Source organism: Gobio gobio (assembly GCF_949357685.1).
Source record: "Gobio gobio genome assembly, chromosome: 8".
Taxonomy (NCBI): Eukaryota; Metazoa; Chordata; class Actinopteri; order Cypriniformes; family Gobionidae; genus Gobio; species Gobio gobio.
The window spans coordinates 12,012,066-12,024,092 of NC_137114.1; the positions used below are offsets into that span (position 1 = coordinate 12,012,066).

A 12,027-nucleotide genomic window follows, 5' to 3' on the forward strand; every position below is an offset into this window, starting at 1 on the left:
CTAGGCTATATGGACACCCACTCCATATGTGGACAGAAGACGCAAAGGTGAGCAGCGCGAGCCGACAGAAACAATGTTGCTTTGTGTTTATATTTTCGAGATCATACCGAGGGGTTTTCGCTCCGGCTTTGGGGTATGCTATGGTATTGTTCGTTATAAGTCTAACGAATTTCTCCCTGTCGCGGTGTGCATCCACACAAGGTGGTCTGCGAACAGAAAACCTACATGTGACGCTCCTGATCTGGTGGAGGCCCTTTGGTAACCGGGATCCCCTGCCCGACTGTGCTGTGCGTTATGGTATCCAGGACTGTACCATAACCACGAAGAGAAGTGCGTATGCCCGCCGGAGACCGTTATCATACACCACCGTGAAATGATGCGCAACTGGAGCGCGCTCCCCAGTGCTCCACGGCCTCCGTGCCAGAAGTGGATCTGGATGAACTTTGAGTCGCTGAGTCACTCCGGCTCTTTGATTGGGCTAGATGGGGTGTTTAACCTTACCATGTCATACCGTTGAGGCTCGGACATCTTTCTGCCATATGTGTACCTGCAGCCCTGGAGGGGAGAAGGAAATACTTAACAGGTGAGTGCGCGGCACAGGCATGGAATTGTCGCGCGGATAGTCAGCAACTGGAATGAGCAACACGAAAGAGTGCGATTTTATCGGAGTCTACGGCGATATGTTCGTGTGGATGTGTTTGGATGTGATGCGCGTGATTTGATATCTGACAGCATAATGTGCACCGTATCCCGGTATAAATTCTACCTGGCATTCGAGAACTCTATGCACACAGATTACATAACGGAGAAACTGTGGAGAAACGCTCTCTTATCAGGGACAGTGCCAGTAGTTTTGGTACTACCACGGGAGAATTTCTTCCCGCTGATGCCTTCATACACGTTAGAGACTTCAGTGGCCCACGGGCTCTTGTCCCGTACCTGAAACACCTGGACCAAAACCCTCCCTCTATCAGCGTTAAAGGATTAGTTCACTTTTAAATAAACTTTTGCTGATAATTTACTCACCCCCATGTCATCCAAGATGTCCATGTCTTTCTTTCTGCAGTCGAAAAGAAATTAAGGTTTTGGATAAAAACAGTCCAGGGTTTTTCTCCATATAATGAACTTCAATGGGCCCCAAACAGTTCAAGGTCCAAATGACAGTTTCAGTGCAGCTTCAAAGGGCTTTAAACGATACCAGATGATGAATAAGGGTCTTATCTAGCGAAAGGATCAGTTTCTGTGAGAAACCGAGTAGTAAATATGCTATTATTTTACCTCTTTTCAGACGAACGTTATCATCTCTGAGCTCAGCCATTACTTCCGCTAAGTGAGGTCAAAATAGAGCGTGGTCATAGATGTATACGTAGATACCTCATTAGCGCTTGTACGGATCAATAGAATTAGGCATCTACGATCGATATATATCGATATATCTATGACCACGCTCATATTTTATGTACTGCATATTTTATTAGAAAACCTAATGTCTTCTAATGCTGCTGTATGCAGGGAAAATGTATGAATATAAATATATACGTAGATTCCTCATTTGAACGATCGGCGCAGGCACTAATGAACGATCTACGTATATATTTCTATGATCGCGCCGGTATTTTGACCTTATTCGCAGGAAGTTATAGTGGTCTGGAGAGCTGATGACATTCGTCTGATAATAGGTAAAATAATAGCATAAATACTGCGAGCCGCAGGGTTTAATTTGAAGTTGTCATTCACATGCATTATACGACTGACAGACGGCAACGGTTGGAGTTAAAAATCTTCATTTGTGTTCTACGGAAGAAACAAAGACACCTACATCTTGGATGCCTTGGGGGTAAGCAGAAAATGTTTTCGTTTTTGGGTGAACTATCCCTTTAAGAAAATACAAAATCTTTCATTGAGTGTACTCTTTTACAGCACTTTATTATAGCAGACAGTGTGCAAGGACAAGGCTTTTTATCTAGGATTCAAGGTCAGGAGATGTATTGTTGAATATCACTGTCCTTGAAAAGTTCAGTTTTTCTAAAATACATTCAGGATATTCTAAATAATATTCAAAAGAACAAAGAGTTGTATTATTAATAAATGGTAAATGGACTGCAATTATATAGCACTTTCAACAGACCCATAGCCATCCAAAGCGCTTTACATATTGCCTCACATTCATACACCGACGGCAGTGTCAGCCATGCAAGGCTCATCCAGCTCATCGGGAGCAGCTGGGGTTAGGTGTCTTGCTCATGGACACCTCGACACTTGGTCAGGTGGAACCGGGGATCGAACCACCAACCTTCCGGTTTGTAGACAACCTACATGAACCACTGAGCCACTGCCACGGTAATAAGCCGTTATAAGCACATAATTTAAATTATATTTTACGATTAAACTGACATGCTATATTGCAGCAAATTCTGAAGACTGAATTTTCTTCTTTTGTTTGCAGTTAAATAAAGAGGCAAAAACACCCACATGACCAAATAATGTGGAATGTGTATTCATAAAGTCAGTAATGTGTAATTATGGTCAAGGGTGGGAGCCCATTGAATTCTGGGACAGCTAAAAATGGCCACTGAGAGAAAAAGAGATGTTTAGTTTTTCTGGGATCGACTTGTGTTATTTGACATAAAAGTGTGTCTTTATGTTACTGTTTATGTGATATTATTTTTGTAATAGTATTCAATTTTACTGAGCATGTATCAAAGACTAATGTAGTTTGTTCTTACTTGAATGTAATTAATAATTTGTTGTACTTGTAAGTGAAGTCAGGGACAGGTTTATGTTTTAGTACTTATAATTAGCTCAATAAAAACAATTCTATGGAAAGGCCCCCTTTTGGATTGTGTGTGTGTGTGTGTGTGTGTGTGTGTGTGTGTGTGTGGTGTCCTGGTAAACTGAAAATGTCCCCACAAAGATGGCAATATCTGTAATCCTGTAATAAGAAAGTTTTCTGTGATTAGTAGGTTTAGAGGTAGGGTAAGGGTATGGAATATACCATTTGTGCAGTATATTACGTGTATGGAAAGTCACGATAAAACAGGAAACCTTACATGTGTTTGTGAAGGCCAAATGTTTACAAATGTCAATACAACATGTTCAAAACTGGCTTGTGAGGACATTTTATCAGCCAACCATGATTTGCTTTAAATCTACTGATATCAAAAAGTCACTTTCATAAATCATTTTGAAATGATGACCAATGTGTGTGTGTATTTGTTTATGTATGATCACTAAAGTGGAGCATGTAAATTAGTTCCTGACTTTTAAATTACTTCAGTGAATGTGTCAAAGCTAAATGTTTTTTTTTTTGTTTTTTTTTTTGTATTTTTATTATTATACATAAAGGATGTTTGCATCTCTGACATTTTTGTCTCTGTTCCTTTGTCTATGTCTGTCTGTATTTGTGTCTCAGATTTTTACCTACCTCAACCCACATCTGTTTCTCACACTCCCTTGTTCCCATTCCAAGGCCTTTAGAGTTTGCTGAACTAGCATGTCTGGGCAGAGGATGTGTGTAAAGGCTTGGACTGGCATGTCAAGACACATGCACTGAGGCAACATATTTCGCGTCATTTTAACATCATAAATGCTTGCACAAAAAACATGAATTTCTGAGTAGTTCCAGCCGAAAAACGTTACATTTTTAGGACAATAATTGAACACCCAAAGACATCAGCAGCAACAACAACATTACAAGCGACAGAGGATCATCTAAAGAGGTAGGACACCTTTTATAGTTTGAGAAGTTTTGGAAAAAGTGGCAGGAAAAATACAGGCAATGTAATGGAGTGGTAATAGAGGAAAAACACTTTTTAATCACCTTTTATGATGCCTTTTTGTCCTCCATTTTTCTGCCTTCTCTTTCCAACTCTCCAAGAGACAAGAGATATCTCTCAATCTCAAATAGAGATAAATCTACAGTCTTTTATATACAGAACAATGTACATGACAAACATTGTCTTGAGAGTGACTTACCTTGTGTAAAATAATTTTTGATTTTGCTTTATAAAACATTCATGATGCATATATATATTTTAAACATCTACACATTTGTGGAATGCAGTTTAGTATTTTTTCAGAACGCCAGCCAACAGCCAATTCAGCTGCTTGAGGGTGTATAATCTTAACACATCACATACACACATAATGCTCAGTGTTTAGTCTCTTTGACTGTTTGGATCTCTGCTTAATATGATGACTTGAAACTAAATATTTCTTGTTTTATCTTTGCATGTGTGTATATGCCATGCTTTTTAATGGCTATGTTATCCCGTTGCCTAAAGCCTAGGTTATGTCAATCTTAAAGAATAAGTTAAAGGTTTAATTAGTCTGAAGGCATCATGTTTTGATCTAATGCTTAGAGCCAGTAAGACACACTTACACAGAAGATCTTCAGTCTGTACTATAGTACTGCAATGTAAGAATGAACACTGCCTTTTTTTCTTAACCATAAAATGCCACATTGGTAAATGCAAAGAGCCACAAAGCTGCCATTATGTTCTGGTAAGGCCGATCAGTAACTCTAGACAGAGTTTAGATATTTTAGACATTGTCTATGTCACTTTTGCATAACATTAAAAAATTGCAGGGTTTTCAGATGTGCATTTTGTTTTAAGATACACCGGCCCGGTTTTACAAACGGCTAATATTAAGCCAGGATTAGGGCTTAGTTCAATTAGGGCATTTAAATAACATTTAAAAACTTGACTTAGAAAGTATTTCTGGTGTGCATCTTGAGACAATGTCACTGACTTAATAAAAGATATCAGTGCAAGTTTTTTTCAGTTAGAACAGCTCCAACATCCATTTTAGTCCAGGACTAGGCTTAAGCATTGTCTGAAACTGGGGGATCATGTCACATCTTTTTTCAAGTAACAAACAAATAGAAACCTCTAAGGAAAAACAAATAAAAATAAGTTGTATAAATGTCTCACTCTCAACTAATATTTGCTTGCAACACACTTTGCTTTTAATACAGCACATACCGATTTGTAAATGTTTTCCCCCACTATTAAAGGGTTAGATCACCCAAAAATGAAAATTAGCCCATGATTTACTCACCCTCAAGCCATCCTATGTAGGCTATATGACATTCTTCTTTCAGACAAACACAATCAGCGTTATATAAAAAATGTTCTGGCTCTTCCAAGCTTTATTTTAAATATGAATATTTTTCTTACATTGTAAAAAAAATTCAGGTCTCCGATTGAAAATGTTTTAGTGACCGATCACATCTACATTTTTCAATTGGCCAAATTGAATTTCTATGAATTGATGCAATTTAATTCACCGAAATTCAATTTGGCCAACTAAACAATTTAGATGTGATCAGTCACAGAAAATGTTCAATTGGAGACCTTTTTTTTTTTTTACAGTGTACACAAACGCATCGATTCGCTTCAGAAGGCCTTTATTAACTCCTGGAGCCATGTGGAGCAGTTTTAGGATGGATAGATGCACTTTTATGGACTTCAAAAACGAAGCAACATTCACTGCCATTATAAAGCTTGGAAGAGCCAGGACATTTTTTAATATAACTCTGATTGTGTTTGTCTGAAAGAAGAATGTCATATACACCTAGGATGGCTTGAGGGTGAGTAAATCATGGGCTAATTTTAATTTTTGGGATAACTAACCCTTTAATTGCAAAAGAGCTTCAGATTGATCATATTCTCCTGTGTGCTGCCCAGTGTTGGGGGTAACGCATTACAAGTAACTTGAGTTATGTAATAATATTACTTTTTCCAAGTAACTAGTAAAGTAACGTACTTTTCAAATTTACAACAAAATATCTGAGTTACTTTTTCACATTTATTTGACTGACAGCTCTCCTGTCCCCATGTTGAGAAAAATAAGTGCAGAGGCGTTGTGTAAACATGATGGTTATTGTAGTTCTAGACTAAATGTGAGCATTTATTTATCTCACTTGCACAATAAACATTCTGTAACATTCCTCAAAATGAATAAAATCAGTCAAATGCAAAATCAGAATACTATGCAAACCTCCAATAATTAAATGTGAAATAAAACAACTATTTTTATGCATAATCTACCTTTATATTTAATTTACCAATGTCTTGCTGCTGACCTTTGATGATGAAAATTACTAGATTTTTTGTTTTTATTGGTAAAACTTTTTTCTCCTGCATCCTATTCTACCATTATCCAGAATGGCAGCACAGCAGAGCTGCGCCCTCTACTGTTCATGCGTGAATTAGCATTTTTACCTCAACCTGGGGCTTATTATTTCAATTTTGGTATGAAGAGGTCTTTACCATTGCACAAAAATATAACTTTTTTTGTTATAAAAAAAACAAAAAACATAAACAAGCCCAGCCAAGGTAAGAAAAAGTAACGCAAAAAGTAACGTAACGCATTACTTTTCTTAAAAAGTAACTAAGTAACTCAATTAGTTACTTTTTAAGGGAGTAACACAATATTGTAATGCATTACTTTTCAAAGTAACTTTCCCCAACACTGGTGCTGCCCTCTTCAAGTCATTCCAGAAGTTTTTTTTTTTTCTTCAATTGGATTTAGGTGTGGGCTCTGACTAGGCCATTCCAAAATGTACTTTTTCTGAAGCCACTCCTTTATTGACTTAGATTTCTGTTTAAGGTTATTATCATCCTGAGGTTATTATCATCTTTTTAATGGAGGCCTGCAGGTTTTGTACCAAAATGGTCTGGTATTTGGCACTATCCATGACTCCTATCTTTACTACTGCCTCAGTCTCAGCTGAACAGAAGCAACCCAATAGCATCATGCTTGAGCCAGTTGAATCAAATCAAATTTGAACAGAAAGATAAAACTCACCAAACAGCAGTAACTAACAAACAGGAAAGCTACACTGGGAACAATGGGAATATGAGGGCTATATAAACACACAGAGACTACCCCGCTATAAATGTTACGTTCCCAAAACATTCTCAGAACATCCCCGCTGGTGTCAAGGACCTCACCTAGTAAGGTTCCCAAAGCATTCTGAGACGGTCACGATGTGGAGTTCTTTAAAGGGTTGGGGGACGTTCAGGACGTTCTGGGAATGTTTAGGGGACCATTACTATAGGACGTTGCCTCTAGGTCATTCCCATGACGTTTTCAGGACCTTTAGGGGACCAACCTAGAATGTTGTTTTTTGGTCCAATTTAGGTCCTTCCATCACGTTTACTGAATGTTTTCAGAACATGTTTGTGTGAATCATTGTGCACTGGACTGCTTTGCTAATGAGGGTCAGTAAAATGCACGATAAAGTTGCTTCTAAAAGATGGATCAATACCAACTTTTCCTGATCCAACTTCATATCCAGAACATGCAAAAAGCGACCAACCAAAAGAGGATGTTTTAATATCCCTAATGTTCTATAAAGGTTCGGGATTTTCGTCACCTTTAGAGAACTTTTAGGGAATGTTCGCAAGGTCGCGAGAATGTCCCCTCCTACGTGGGTAATGACTAACAAGGACCACCTGTAAATAATCAAACAATGAACCAATGACAACTGGAGAAAACAGAACTGAGAAACACATGACCAAAACAACCAATCAGTACATGACACATTCACAAGGGGAGAACATTTAATAGATCTTCTGTGAAAAGATTCACAAGATATGTGTTATAATTCAATGTTTCAATAATTTTAGAGAAAATAATTTAAATAAGAGGGTAGGCCTATATATTTTTTTAAACAATATGTATATAGTTGACATTCTGGTCCACACTCCATACCAATTTTTTTTGGTTTCAATATTACATTGAAACCTGACATGATTTTTTTTCTCTCTCAAAAAGCTTCAATTTTAACAGGAGATTTTAGTCTTTTTATACCCACTGTAAATACTAAAATATAGGCAAAGTGAAAATAGCGCTATAGGCTGAACTTGGAAAGAATTCACACTCTCAAAGTTTTCTTGGTGTCTTGGAGGATCAGTGTTTACACTTTTGGGGGAGATAAACCCATGAATGGCATATTAATAGTAGTCAATGAACAATAAACTGGGTTAAGAGGATACATTTATCATAAGAATTTACATACTTCACCTTTAAATTGCAAAAAAAGATGCGCATATTTTATTCCCTTATATCTGCTCCTGCACATCTGCTCTCCTTTCCTCCTTTGTCCTGTGTTCAGTAGGTCAAGGTTTGCTCCAGTTCTTCAATTCACTGTCCATAAATGTACTGTAAATATTCAAGCTGACTGGCGCAGAGACATGGAGGGCAAAGCATCCATAGAACTGCAGCACACCCCTATGGAACAAAAATAGATTGCCATATATTTATGATCAATATATTAAAAGGTTTAAAATTGAAATATACTGAAAAATATATTAAATAATATATTGTGTTAATATATTGCATTATATATTACTATAAATTGAATATTACATAGGGAATTGCCACTTTTCATGTATTGAAAAATGTGACAATATATTTACACTGTAAAATGCAATTAGTTGAGTACTTCGAAATCATGAGGAAAACGATTGCCTTAAATTACTCAAGGATGTTTTACACAAAGTTGTAAGCTGCTAATACAAAGACATACAAAAGAGTGTTGGGACAACGAATGTGCATTTATTTGAATTGATTAAGATGCAAATATTTGTGTGCAAGCAAATACTTAACTAAAAAACATCAACTAAACAAAGTAGTTAACAGACATCACTGCAAAACAGTTACTGCCTTTTAAATAAAGCAACATGAGCATATCAACATCAGTGTTTCGTGGTCTTCTCCTGGACTTAAGCAAAGGCTTTACTCTTCAGGACAATGGTAGCCACATCCAGAAAAATTTACGAACCTCTGCTGGATGTATATAGTAATTACACTTTCTTCTTCTTCTAAAACTGTATTTCCTCCAGATTTTTCTCTATCCAGCAGATGGCAGAATTCTGCCCCTGCCACCTAGGCCTATATCAATATCCGGAAACAACTTTATTTAATTTTGATCATCATACAAATGTAATATTTCATATGCATGCCAATGCATATAAATAGGTAAAATATCTACAAATATATATCACCAAAAACACAGCATAAACGTCTATAGATGAGAAATAAACGAAAAAAAAATTATATATAATTTGTTTTATTAAAATGTATATTCTATAAAATATATGCTCTATAAAAAAAAGACGGTAAACGGGTAATTAACAGAGTATGGGGGTTAAAATCAGATAATATTAAGACTTTTTACTCAGGTTGGTAACTTGTAATATTTAATGGAGGAGTCATTTTCGCTGTAAGCTATCTGTACTTTTACTTAAGTGTGGTTTTGTGGTACTTTACACCTCTGCCATCAAGTAAAAATAATCATGTCCACGCGCTTATATTCTTAAATGGCGCTAGGACCCAGGAACAAATGTTGGCTAGCGGTTGGGGCACACAAACACACACACACACACACACACACACACACACACACACACACACACACACACACACACACACACACACACACACACACACACATTCCTGCCATACCACAGTGAATGGACATGATTGTTGCAAGTCAGTCAAATGTGTTCAGCAGCAGCGCTTCAGTCAGATCCAGAGAGTCCCAACTTACAAAAACTCTCCCCCGTTGACAGATTGAGTTTTCCGTGTCAAGATCTCGCTGGGTAAATGTGACAACATGAATCTGCTAACTTCTTCTGCCTTGTTTGTTAACCGAAAGTTTCCTCCGTGAATTCAATGTAGCGGATGATGTGATCCGTGTAACGTGATGCGTGACTCATGTTTACCAGCTCTCAGAAGGAGTTTAGATATCTGCATGTGCCAAACACTAGGGTTTATTTATTAATAATGCCTATTGAATTTTGTTTTTCAAATGCTTGGATTACTCAGTAAGGTGAACTTTTTAGCTTTTCTTTCTTTCCCCCCCCCCCCTTTTTTTTTAGGTCTGACTGCATGGACTATATTCATGAATTGAATATGCTTCTAAATGTCTTGTAATGTTTCATGCAGGCTTTCTGTAATGTGGACTGCGGTGGGGCTTTAGCTGGCTACGTAATGCTTAAGTTGATCTAGTCAGTGGTTCTATTTTTGGTTTCTGGGGTATGTTTCCCTCTTCACTCCTCCTGTCATTTCGCATGTGTTGTCTTGTTGTTAATGATTTATAAAATCTGTTTATAAAAGCTTTTTTAGATACTATAGCTGCTGTGATAAATGTGCAGATGTTTTTCTATCTGATCTGACCTAAATTAAAATAAATATAATGATAATAAAACCAGTTAATTTATGTGTTACTATATAAAGCTCTACATGAGCACACATTATTTGTTTACATTATAGCCTATTACATTATATATATATACATTTTTTTTTCACTATATGTTTTATCCTCCATCATCTGGGAAAAAAAATTGTTCTGAAAGTTATTTCAAAATATATTGTTCCTCTGTCCTTGTTATTGTTCCTATTCTTGAATTGGAATTAGAAATAGTCTAGGCTTTTATTCTAAATTAAGTAAATGTATTAATATTAAATGAAAAATGTGAAAAGGCGTAACTTTTATTATAGAGTAGGCTCTTATTTGAAAGTTTTTTTGTTTGTTTCTTGTTTGAATTACTTACATGAAAGATAACAAACACATGGCAGACCATACAAATTCTACAGGCATAATCCAGAGTATTTGCAGCGTCCCAATTCACCTACTTATACAACACCCTAAAAGTATGTACTCTTTTTGTGAAGAAAAAGTACATACTTTTGTGTGTATAGCAGAAGACTAGACAAGCTTTGGGACTTACTACTTCGTCATCTTTAATGGACAGCTCTGTCGCTTAGTTACGTGCATCACACAAAACTGCCCTGACAATCATCTTGTCACAGCTAAAATCCTCCACATTCAATCTAATTTCATTTCCTACCATTTCGGAGAGAAATGTTATAGCACGTTGATCTGCCAGTTGTCTTTGCAATTTTAATATAATAATGCATTTAAAAGGTAATGGCCAAAGGTGTCATTACAAAAGTGTACAATCCTGCTGCAGATGAAATATAATGTGGATAACATTGAATAAATATATTTTCATTAGGTTAAATACTGATAATGAACCCCTTTATCTAAACATCTCTCCATAACCGGCAGACTTGCACATCCTTCATATCTGTATTTTTTTTATTTACTCGTGTTTGTTGTTCTAATCGAATCCTCATCCAATGTGCAATGGGTTGAGGTCAATATTAGCCGTTAGAGTGTGCATCAATCTGCACTTCGGATTCTGACAGGAAATAGTAGACCATCTGCACAGTAAAATCCCCAGAGTTAAATTAACACTGCTCAGAGAACATTTGGTCCCACTCTACAGAGTGTTAAAGTAACACTGAATCAGTGTTAAAGTTAATGAGATAATTGAGAGATTAATTAAGTGATGATTGGCCATTAGTGATGAACACCTGATGATAATGAGTAGAATCACTGAAGGAAAGAGAAAAAGAAAAACACAAGAACTACGACTGACTATAAAAAAGACAATAAATCTCTGAAGATCTCAGCAGAGGAGGATTAAACAACTCCACAAACAGCATTACCAGCTTCACACATTACTAACCAGACAGACTTTATTTCTATCAGACGACTACAGAAGCTCTTATTGAGGTTTAGATGTTGATGTTTTATTGAAAATTAAAGTTGTTTGAAGTTACCATTATTGTGATTAGTGTTTGCTGTAATTGGGCTCTTGACCCTTGACTTACTAACATAAGATTTTCTCTGGCTGCTGTAACTGTTCGTTACGGTGAAAATGGCAAGAAAATCTTGACGCTTGTTGTTTATGATACAGTTGTTATCATCATATAGTGCCTTATTTGCTGATCCCCTGAAAGTCATTGATTATAGGAGACTTGTGATTCTAGGGCAGAAGATCCAGCAATGTTATCATCAGAGAAACTAAACAATTATCAAAACATTTTTACATAAGATTTGTACTGCGGTTTACTAACACATCACACAATAAGCACTTCTAACTCCTGCGAGTTTTACTCACACATAGACATCAAGAATCAGCCTATGAATCTTAACAATGGTGA

At 36.6% G+C, this 12,027-nt stretch overlaps 1 protein-coding gene and 1 pseudogene across 5 annotated transcripts in view; both read left to right on the plus strand.

Annotated features, from left to right (window-relative positions):
- Nucleotides 1–26: 26 nt before the first annotated feature.
- On the plus strand, nucleotides 27–999 carry LOC307130279 (4-galactosyl-N-acetylglucosaminide 3-alpha-L-fucosyltransferase FUT6-like; annotated as a pseudogene). Its single transcript has one exon. The product of its transcript is annotated as a 4-galactosyl-N-acetylglucosaminide 3-alpha-L-fucosyltransferase FUT6-like (transcript).
- A 2,501-nt stretch (nucleotides 1,000–3,500) lies between these two features.
- The window catches only part of amotl1 (angiomotin like 1), a 38,195-nt gene continuing 29,668 nt past the window's right edge, over nucleotides 3,501–12,027 (plus strand). The window contains exon 1 of one of the 4 annotated variants that reach the window (XM_079824479.1): nucleotides 3,501–3,719. The gene's annotated coding sequence lies outside the window, so the exon portion shown is untranslated. Of the gene's footprint in view, nucleotides 3,720–9,454; nucleotides 9,615–12,027 lie in introns of those variants that run through there. The other 3 variants (XM_079824477.1, XM_079824478.1, XM_079824476.1) reach the window with 3 other exon arrangements.